The sequence below is a fragment of the Sinohyriopsis cumingii genome, chromosome 12, assembly GCF_028554795.1.
Source record: "Sinohyriopsis cumingii isolate HCF-2022 chromosome 12, ASM2855479v2, whole genome shotgun sequence".
NCBI classification, from domain to species: Eukaryota; Metazoa; Mollusca; class Bivalvia; order Unionida; family Unionidae; genus Sinohyriopsis; species Sinohyriopsis cumingii.
In genome coordinates, this window is record NC_142972.1 from 66,550,730 (window position 1) to 66,562,769 (window position 12,040).

The 12,040-nt window shown below is 33.1% G+C and overlaps 1 protein-coding gene across 2 annotated transcripts in view; it reads left to right on the top strand.

Moving 5' to 3' along the window:
• The first annotated feature begins 223 nt into the window (after positions 1 to 223).
• The window catches only part of LOC149786621 (uncharacterized), a 38,820-nt gene continuing 27,003 nt past the window's right edge, over positions 224 to 12,040 (top strand). For both annotated transcript variants that reach the window (XM_089977135.1, XM_089977134.1), the window contains exon 1: positions 224 to 496. The gene's annotated coding sequence lies outside the window, so the exon portion shown is untranslated. The remainder of the gene's footprint in view (positions 497 to 12,040) is intronic.

Genomic DNA, 12,040 nt, shown 5'->3' on the forward strand with positions numbered 1-12,040 from the left:
AAACTAAATTATATATATATATATATATATATATATATATATATATATATATATATATATATATATATATACGTAATATAGGAGTTTCCCAATTGTTCCCCAACATTTGTGTTTCTTTTATATTTGATCCCTATAGTTTGTTGTATTTCAAGCGTACTTTTGTAATCAATGAAGGGAGATTCGAAGAAAAGCCTACTTTCGATATTCATGTAGGTCGATTAAATTTTAAAATTTTAAAATCATAGTCTAGGTTGTAAGCCTTTTGCAGATCTTACGTCTACGTATCGGCGTAATATTACGCAGATGTATTGACTATATGAAACACTTCTAAATCGCATTATGAAAGCTTAAGATAATATCATATGACTAATTTGCAGGAGAAATATAAAATTAGCATACCATTTGGTTTGGCTGCGTATCGCGTTACGCGACATAACGAGCATATGTCAGCCTCGTTCTGGATAATCTGTTAACATGAAGCGGAATATCACCGAGGGTAAGTACATAATTTTACAACAAATTCGCTTATTGGACACGTTTCCACCCTACCATATTACTTATGAAACATTTCACCTGAAAAGCGACGGTGTCTGTACTTATAATACACTTGTATTTGTTTTGGTTTTCTTGGAGTTAAATGCCACTTATAGCCATATGATAGGCTTTACGTGGCTACCAGTACATTTGGATGAGGAAGTTTCACCGACTTACGGGAAGCTACCATAGGCCGGTGGGTTAATATATGTTGTTTTAGGTCAAACAAAAGCCGTCAGCTAAAACTCTGCTAAGAGTTAAACTTAGTGAACAGCATACTCTGGACCCGACATTCTGGACTTTGTTCTAAGAAATTTAGGAGTTTACTTAAATGTATAATTGAAACATTTGCTGAGATGTTTAGTTCTCCTCATCTTTCAACACTGGGTAATGTAAACATGAGGCGTACTGACAATATGAATTCCATTTGTAATTTATTTGGGTAATAGAACTGTTATCCAATATTAATGTCACTATATCCAAGTTCCATGTGTCTGTACAGCGATGTGTAAACCTACTCGTCACAAAACATGGCAAGGAATACATCATTGTTTGACTAAACAATATAGATATTCAACAAACTGACCAGAGTTCATCATATATATATATATATATATATAAGTTTATTTATGTATCACATGGTGCTGATCCTTGTCATTCACATTGTTTATTCCTACATTTCCAGCTCATTTAATTTATTTGAAATAATTGCACAGTTAGCACATTCAATAGTAAGGGTAAAAGTTAAATATAAATTTATGTCATGTCTCAGAGGCAGAACAAAATATAAAATTATCCAAAGTATGAAATGTCAGAAAAGATCACTTGCACGATTATTACTTTTTCGTAGTTAAAGTACGACAGCAGCATCAACAGTGACTACTACTACTATTAGTAGTAGTAACAATAATAATACGTAATAGTAGTAGCAGTAGTAAGAATGTCATGAAATAAAGAATCAACGTTTAAAAAATATATTTCTTAACTTAAATAGTACTGAATATCGAAGCGGCGTTATTGGTTACCATGACTGACTTTTGTGATATCTAGTTATCAAATCATTATTCTTTGTGGCTATCCTTATTAACTGTCTATTTGTTCATCATTCGGTATATGTTTCATAAGTAAGCACCCTATAGGGTACCATCTACACCACGCTTGGAGTTTTTATGTTGTTGTCTTTGTGTGTACTATCCTGCATACTATCTTTAACCATTTAAGATGTTGTTTTGTTAGACAGATTATTAGCACGTGATTAGAAAGGGCTTGAAAAACGTATTGCTAATTATATGTTTTAAATATGTAAAACGTTGCACAACCTATTTTATGTTTCCTTTTCAGTAAAATGTATCTTTCTTTTATCTATTATCTTGACTGATTAAAGCACCCTGCTTCAAAGTTGCGATGTATTTGTTGGACATATATTTGAAAACAAACGTCTTTCCTGTTTAGACAATTTAAAATTTGGACTGTAACGTGTCTATTGAGAAGATACACATATCAGTAGTAAATAAACACACGCACATAAACATATCTAGAATTTTTTTTAAAATGATATCTTTGTATTGTTTTAAATTGTTAGCATACAATAGTAGTCGGAACGCATATTAGTGTCTGATGAGATTGTTTATAAACTTAAGTGGTACATGAAAACATGTACATTCTGATGTGATTATATCCTAAATAAAGATATACATTAATAGTACATTATATATTTGTTTTGTATTGATGTTTAGAAGATGTTTTATGTAATAATTGTTACGCAAGGATTCCTATAGGAATGAATAGCAATTTAAACTTTACGAGCCTTATTTAGGAGACAACAATCTGTGTGTGAGTAACACCATACAGCAAAAACGTACTCAATCTAGTTTTAACTGCATTTTCGTATTCCCTGGGAATTTAAGAGTACCCAAAATCAACCCTTTCATATCCAAAGGTGTAAGTATTAGAGTTATCTTTTGACCTGCATCGATTAGAAAAAGAAAAATTATATAGAATATTTATTGCAACAACACACATTTCTCTATATAATTGCTATCTAACGGCAGGGTGCGGTTACAACCGTTAGGAAATGACCACGCGGATAATTATAGTATGGTTTTATACTGATTCTTAAGGTTGACCTGTATTTATTTTCTTTAAACAATCTGCTCATTTACCTGATTTTGTGTTGGTTGGGTATGTATAGCTGCAATCTGAATGTGAAAGAGAAGTCATAGAAGTGATCCAAGCGTACCTGACATCACTTTCACGACCGAATGTGGAGCACTTAAACGTACATCGTTGATAGGACATATCATAATGAAGATTATTACAAAATTTATTCGGTTGCTTTGAAAGTCCAATGGTTGCTATGGAAGGAAAAAAAAACAACATTTGTGGTAAAACTGTTTGAAAAACAATTCCTGAAATAACTTGATCATGTTTGGCGGAATATTTGTGAAAAAGACGGGAAACATAGTCGGGGTCGAGAGCCTATCAAGAAAGCTGTTAAAGTGCAACTTCGTTATGTCATACCTTATGAAATATTCCTCCCAAGTTGTGCTCCAGTTGGCTCAGAAAATTTGTAATTTTCAAGATATAGGGACAGGGCACCCATTGGAAAGGTACATTTCATATACAGTCCTAATGGTCAACGCATCACTGAGCTTACTACAAAAATATGTTGTAGTCAACGTTTGTTTCTTTATACTGAATTAATACACTAAATCAATCGTGTTAATAATAAACAAAGGTATGTATACAGTTGTTAAGTTAAAATCTGCTTTTATTGATGCCACTTCACAGACATTCGCGCGACCGCATGCAAAAAGCCTGGCTACATAAATGTTTTATTTCCCCTTTGAAGGCATGGCATTATTACCCTTAGGTGTCTTTTGTCAGGTATACAATCTGCCCAATGCAATGCATACTTCATGGAACGAATATCTCTAATAAGCTGACAAAAATATAGCCACGAAAGACGGATAGAGTCAGCGAAGAATACTTGTTTTGCGTACATTTAGAAACTTTCGCACTTTCATTATTGTTGCTTATTAACAAGAAAAAAATAATTGTCAAAATATAACCTTAGCCATATTAGATCTCTTTTTGTGCCAAGATAATAGACGGTGTTTCAAAATGATTGAAACTGATTACCTTCAATGTCATTTTGGAGAGAGAGAGAGAGAGAGAGAGAGAAATCTTACTGAAAACTCGCTTCCAATTTATATTCCACACGAATGTAATAGTTTTGTAAGTATATAAGATTAAGCAAACAGATAACTTTATTCCACTAAATGTAGAATATTAAAGTTTAGTTAACAGGAGCTAAAATATATAACACACCCATGTTATCAAACATAAGGCCCAGCATTCAAATGTCACTTTTATATACGTGTAGAGGCAGATATCTCAAACATGTTTTAAATATTTCCTATTTTTTTCCTGATGAGCTGAAATAGTATCTGTTTAAAACATTTGCAAAATGTCATGGACACCATTATTATAAAAACGGTTTAATTTGAGATTCATACATTTTCTAAGCCATATCAAAATGAAGACCCGAGTATAACTGGAATGCCCTTTGACCCTGCATATTTTCTGTACAAGGGGTATTAGCCAACTGTAACTGTGAAGTTTATTTTCATAACCCGTAGCTTAATTGTATGATGACACGAAGGGTCTATAGATGGGTCATTTTCAGTTCACACATAAGTTTCACTTTGCAAGCTGGATGATATTACCGTTAATAGCGCATGCGCTATTAAATGTGTACAGACTTAACAGCATTCATCAGTACCATGTAAAATGGATAAACAACATATACATATATAACAAACATACACATATTTGACAGTATCTGCACGACATACATATACTTAATGAGATTAAAACATTATTGAGAACTCATCAATGATATATATATATATATATATATATATATATATATATATATATATATATATATATATATATATATATATATATAACACCACATTGCGTAGATGTTAACGTTTAATGGTATATAAAATATTACGGACCAACACGAGTAAGACGACTTTCGTTTTTCTTAAAACAAATTCCCCAACATATGATGTCGAATTTTCACGATATCGCCGATAATAAATTATGAATTCTTTTTAGAAAAGCCCTCTTTGAATATTGTAGGTGGCCAATTGTATAATACAACTCTTATTAGCTGGTAAATCATGTGCTGATCGTAGACAACAGACAAAGCTTGTGTGCTTGAGTAATAGTAAAAAGATTTATTCTACATATATTTCATAAATAATATTAGAGTGTTCACAATGGTTTCATGAGCCAGTTTAGAAGAAATATATAAAATTAGCATTGAGTTTTGCACACCTTTTGTGACAAATGACGAAAGGGATTATGTGTCATCTTGGTTGAAAAGAAATTATTGAAACGAAACATAATTACAACAAACGTATGCTTACTGAATCGAGTTTTAAGAAATAATTTTCCCCTTGGTTTACACGTAATATATAGCCTCAATACATTGCATGGCTTAGTCATTATCGGGAAGGGCTGTTGTGTTTGTTAACTTCTCCCTAGCTACACAGTACAATCGTAACGTGCACTCATTGCTCCGAATCATATATTCTGAAGTGGACGTTGGAACTGTTTTTGTTGAAACTTGCTCTTGCTATACACACCCACGCAGATATATATATATATATATATATATATATATATATATATATATATATATATATATATATATATATACATACATGTCATTATTTATACCTGAGTATTATAGAATATTTGAATAAGTCATATATGTGGTGTTACCTACTGGCTTACCTAGACAGTATAACAATATCAAGATGATATTATCAGTTAGTGATCTAACTGTGCAAACAACGACTTCCGCTCTCTCTACCGTTACAACTACAACTATAAGTTGAAGTGACAGGAAAATAAAACATTACCAAGATTATAGTTTTCTGAGACACGTGTCAATGAGGGTTACACCTTGCCATATATTTTAAAGGAAAACTTGTGTATATTGTAAATTTAATTTTGACGTTGAATAACGTGAATGTGAATGTGATTCAGTACACACATACAAACACCCATACTGTAAAAATAGCAGCAACTGGTACATTTACGTTCGGGGTGATATTAACAACAACAATTTCTTTACATAATTACGATTAATATTTTATAAGCCTATTTCTGTTTCCAAAAACAGCATTAACACAAGAAAACAAATTGTAGAAAGGCTTTCTTGGCAGTAGGTCACTATATATAATGAAGCGATGTCTTTAAAGTACAATTTGACCTGTTTCATTCCGAACTGAAATATTACTTTATTTTGAATGTGTTCATCACCTTAGTGAAATATATATTTCAGATAATCCATTATACTTGATGAAAGTTATATTTAGGGATATATTGTCTATTATCTTTGATTTATATAAATTCTACATCTGACCCTGTTGTTTGAAATAATACATGAATTTTCTTTTCTTATCTCGGATAAATTCTGTAGGAAAACATATTTGTCGAGAAACAGCATTATATAATAAATGATTTCTTTTTATCGGCTGAAAGGCATATATTGCATTGAATTATTCAAAGTTAACTTGACCTTCCTATATTGAAAGAATAAATGAAAATATTTGTTTTAGAAGATATCACCCAAAGTCTGAAATTTGTTTGATATTAATTGACATTACATGTTTAAGTCGTTTCAGAAGACCTATTGATATCACAATGCAATAGTAAATACTGAAAACTATTCCATGGGGATATATTTTGCAATGACAAAATACTGGCATCAAACAAAGTCTGTTTAAAAGCTCAGAATACAGACTAGTTATGTTTATTACGTTATTATTAATAAACATGGAATATATCAAACTTATACAAAATCATCAGTGTTATAAAATGATATAAATCTCAGTAATATTGTGCACTTAAGATGTTTTCTTTTCTTCGCATGTATTTCAGTCAAGATACCACAGGCTCCTTTTGGGAGACCCTGATCACAGGGAAATCATTGTGATATTTTCGCTACCTAAAATGAATCGTTATCTGAAACTGAGCAATTTATTTTCGAAACAATTGCTATTTTTCTGTATGGTGATGAACTGTAACATATTTCATTCAAACTGATAAAAGTAGTTCTGATGTAGCCTTTCCTTTTGTATTCATTCATGCCGCATTTCAAAATTTACTTCAGCGAATTAAAAAGGTTATTAAAACTCAATACGTCGAAATGTTGATCTGTAGTCGCTATAAAAATGGTGTCACGTTCATCTGTGTTTCACTTCCTTTTAAGATTTTCTTCTGTGGAGAGCACGGAAATCTGCTTTCGGGTGTTTTCTTTATTGGCATGGTGAATCAATGACAAATGGGAAACACGTACAGTATGATCAAGTTTCAGATGTACAATTTATTGTCCTTTATAATGCATGCTTCCGTGGTATAAATGAAAACGTCGTGACCTTTTTGTTTGCTTGCATATATTTGTTCAACTGGCAAAACAGCTTTGATTCGCCTTTTGACAGATTACGTTAAGTCACAATAATCAATTTTGAAAGAGGGCAACGTTTGCTTGAGTTTTAAAGTTCAAACGTTTTGCGTTACAAACTAGTCAAATAGGAAGTTAACATCAAATATGTTCTAACAGAGTCAACATTCATTGCTACATGTAAGTACCAATATTTTTATATTCGACAATAAACAGATAATAATTTCACCGTATGCATCTATTTCCATAATTTGGGAATTTTCTTTCTTTCTGGTTTATTTTCGTTTTAACCAAACACATTTGGTAATGATGGGTAGTAAAATGTATAATTGGTAGACGCAAATTGCCTGTAAATTTCGAATTCCTGATGGGCGCATTAAAAGTTTAATTTTATACACAATCGTCCACTCTTCATTACACTTGATTTGTTTCTAGATTCCTTGATCCTAAGAAGAATCACACACACACACACACACACACACACATATATATATATATAAATGTGTGTGTGTGTGTGCGTTAGCGTTTTTGAATTTCGGGAAGATATTCTGTGTAATAACTGCCTTTTACTTGGGTGCTCTACCGCCTGCTAAATATATAAATATAGAGCCTACGTTCTACCAATAAATTGTTCACATCTATTTCTCGAAATTGATAACCGATCCTGTTACGAATGAACAAATATTAGTTTTGAAAGCCCTCGAAAACATCGATTTGTATTCTGTTTGAATAATCGATAATTTTATATCTTGAACTTAACATAGATCTTTGATAGCTACATAGGTGTGGAGACAAAGACATTGTTGAAATCAAATCAGGCATACTGTTGAATACTATACATACATAAATACATTTACAGGAAACCTGATAAGATTTTCAATTCAAACTGGAACACATTTATTATGTGTTCGCAAACTATCTTAAAATCAAGCCCTAGGAAAGAGTAGCTCAAAATGAGTCTTTGTGAAACTATGTTTGTCAATATTTAATTGGTATTAATAACAAATCTCATAGATAAATGTATATGGTATTCTCATGTTTTCTTGTTACAGGGATCAGACAGCTAGCCTAGTTAAAGTGTCTACATAGTTACCTTGCAAGTTAGATTTTGATTGAAAGAGTCATATAAAACTTCTTAGCAAATGAGAAAGGGACACAACTTCCATCGAAAAACAAAGTTTTTGAAAGGCTAAGTTGAATTATTATTACTTCACTTGGCAGAATACGTTGAAGATCAACAAGAATTTTACCCGGTACATTGTATCAAGCCCTATTGGCTATCAAGGGATGTGGTTTTGATAGATACTTGTTATCGACACGTAACCAACTCCCTTGAATATATAGGTTCGACGTCATGTGAACACACAGCTTGCATTCAAATTAATATATATGGTTCAAACTGGAATATTTATAACCAGGATAGATTAATGTGAAAATAATTTGCGTATAACAGATACTGCGACTCATGGCATTGCGTTTATACTTTTCTTAGAATACGTCAGAGATACTCAATGAGGTTGGATACATTAGCAAAGTGTAATGGAATTCCTACCTTAAATTGTAATGTAGGTTTGCATTGTAATAGATTCATGCCAATCATTCTGATTCTGGTTTGAATACTAAATTTCCTTTGCAATGCTATATTGATTGACACGTTTTACCTTATCCGTTTACTTCTGTTTTAAACGTTTATGTCATATATGTGTCATGTAGAAAGTTCTCATAAAACGATGTTATGTTAGGTCAATATTACAGAAAAAGTTTTGCGTGGCTTTAGGTTAATTCTTTCTTCAGGATTCAAATATTTAAAAATAACACAGATTACATTCTGAATACATCATTACATGTTTCTTCTTTTAAATAAGCACATTATGTCATCCACTTCCTGCTTATTGTAAGACCTAAACATATCTTAAATAATGATAACAGAATGTAGCACATGACAACCTCATTTTGGATATATTATTGACTTGAACTGTAACTTATACCGACATAAAGTACAGAATGCAGTTTAATATTATACTTTCATTCGAATTCTCTCTCTCCCTCTCCATCTTTCTCTCTCGCAAAACAGTCACTTCTTGTCCTTTGACAGTGACATTTGCCGTCGGTACCCGGGCCTCGGGGAAAATACACATGCCGATCGATTGGATCGCATCACGACCGATATCTGCACGCAACACTGGCTTGTACACCGCTTCCCGCTTAGCTTGCTGCGAAACATCGAGTTTTCTATCCACCGACCGTCTGCCTTCAATGGCTACCGCGACTCTCTTGACTGGTCCTTTCGCTTAGGACAATAGGGGGAGATATGACCCCACTCCTTGCAAGTGAAACATTGTCCTTATGCATTTCCTGGTTATCCTTACCAGGTTTTCCCGGTTCCCTGGGTTTCTGGTCATTGATCCGATTCCCACATTCTGTGAACCTTCCCGAGCTTCAGCGAATAAATCCGCCTGTGTGACCATGTCAAATATTCGTGAAGGACTTTTCTCCTCAAGAACAAATATAACTCCTTGCCACAAGTCGTTAATAGTTGGTCTCGAAGCAAGAAATCGATAAGACCCTCAAATATCTTAACTCAAATATCTTAACGACTTTACCACATTCCACCCATCGCTGCAAATAATTGCACGTCCTACTGACGAAACTGAGTGAATGTCTCGCCTCTCTCGGGCTTGCTAAACTTAAACGTATTGTCAAGGAACCACGGTACTAATTAAAAGGAAGAACTGTGAACCAGTCTAGAAATGGGTGAAGAAATAATAGAGTATTTACGGGTTTGGTGGTCCATAATTGGTTAATAATGAAAATTAAAATTTTAGGCAAAATATCTTTTGAGAGCTTATCCTATATGTAATGTATAAAAAAATATAGACACATTTCTACTGATGCAGTTTTAGCATTTTTACAGGCTTGACTGAGGAGTACTCAATAACGAAAGTAGCACCTGATTCGTTTGGTGTAGAATCAATAACACGTGTTTTATGCACATGTATGTAAACAAATTGCTGCGGGTCATATGGTATTATCCACACATAAGCTTGCACCAAGGTTAGATGTGCATGGAGAATTATAGGTCTCATCATCAGCACCCAGAAATTTTAAATTATTGAATTTTGAATATGATGGTGTTTCCATATGTTTACTATTGGAGTTGAATTTGTACCGTGTGTCCTATATGCGATCTATACTATAATAGGAACTTGTTGTTTCCATGTGCATCCAGAGTATCATTTTGGTGGTTTTTGCATATGACAATGATAATGGAGTCTTTTTGTCATGGTTTGCATGTGATTTTGGAGAAAAAATTTATACAAAAGACAGATGGGGATGGTTTTATACACTAGACAGTGGCAGTAGATTGCTCAGGCCATGGGGAAATGAGCATAGTATGGCCTGATGGCAGAATTTCATATGATGGTGCCCACATATTGGCATATATGGTTAAATACCATTTAACGCATGCAACAATTCCCCAAAAGGGGGTGGGGGAAGATTTTATATGTAAGCCACTTATGTCACAATCACTTATGTATCAATGCTGATCATTTAACTTTAGAGACACGCTCAGCAGATCAAAGCAGAGAACATTGTAAAAATCAAGGACTGTGCACAAAACTGCACATGCTGCATTGCCTCAACCTGTAAATTGCATTATTATATGTCGAGTCACATTGATTATCAATTATATCTGTCTTATTTCTTATCATAGAATTAAACTCCTTGACACCTATTCTATGTTCAGCATGTTTCTCATATTGGTACATTACATTTTTTGGCATACAGTACTGGAACTTTTCTGCATCCCTTTTGTTGAGGGAGCAGGGAGGGACAATTTCACTTAAAATAATAGTCTTCAACCCTTCATTCCCAATATAAGTCTGCAAAAGTCCTATCTGTATTGCATTATGTACACAGGCAGTTTTTCTTCCCCATCCTCTCTTCGGCATCTTTTCATATAGTTGAAACATTCTTGATGCATAATTGCATGGTGAACATATTGCTCTTTCCCACCACACCAGACCTCTTTTTTCTTCATGTACCAAGTCTCATGATAGAAAACCTTTATAATCAGGGTGTTGGAACTGGTGCTCTCAGAACACATTTTCACATCTCAGCATTTTTTCCTGTGTGCACTAAGCAATATGTGTTTTGTTCACCAGATATGTTGTTGTGAATAGATGAAAACAAGCTTCATGTCAGAAAAATGGTTTCATATTCGAAACAAAATCTATTTATAAAACCAACATTGCTCTGCACTTACTATCAAGTAATAGTAAGGAATCATTTAGCTGTAAATTAGAGCTTGCTATTTGGTTTGCCAAATCAATGTGTATTACCTCCCCTTTGACTGTAGTTGATTGCAAGGTTTGCTTTGTTTCTCTTTTGTTCAATAATTTATGCATTTTATTGAGCTTTATATTAAAAAGTAATTTAGCACTGCTTATAGTGTTAAGTAGCCACAGTAATGATTTTGAGACTTTTTCTTAACTTTTTATGAGTTTTGGGTAAATGTAGGTATAGATTTATGTATTAGACAACTTTAATATGCAATTCAATTCTATTACTTAAATTTAACAAGTAGTTTATGCAGTGATAAGTTTTATCAGTGTCTGCATATTGCATAGAGACATGGACTTGTCTGGCATCGCAAAGTTTTTCACACATTTCTCTACCTCCACTTTACTTAATAGGATGAGCCGCAACAGTTTGTAATACACTATCTGTCTCCAACATCAATGTCAGCATTATAGGAAATTTGGATAGCTTTTTCAAATTTCTCTATTGTTGTCCTTATGTAACAGACCTCATGTTGTTGTGTCTTTTGGGTTGATGCACATTTTCCCCCTTGTTGTGTGGAACATTACCAGGCTTAAAAAATTACTCTGTCTATTCTTTGCTTCCTTACCCTTCCCCATAGTTTTATACTAAAAAGTAGCACTCTGTTATTTAATTATTCAGTATAATAAAGCTTATGGAACTTTTCTTTGGCTTTTACACCTTTTTATTAAGATT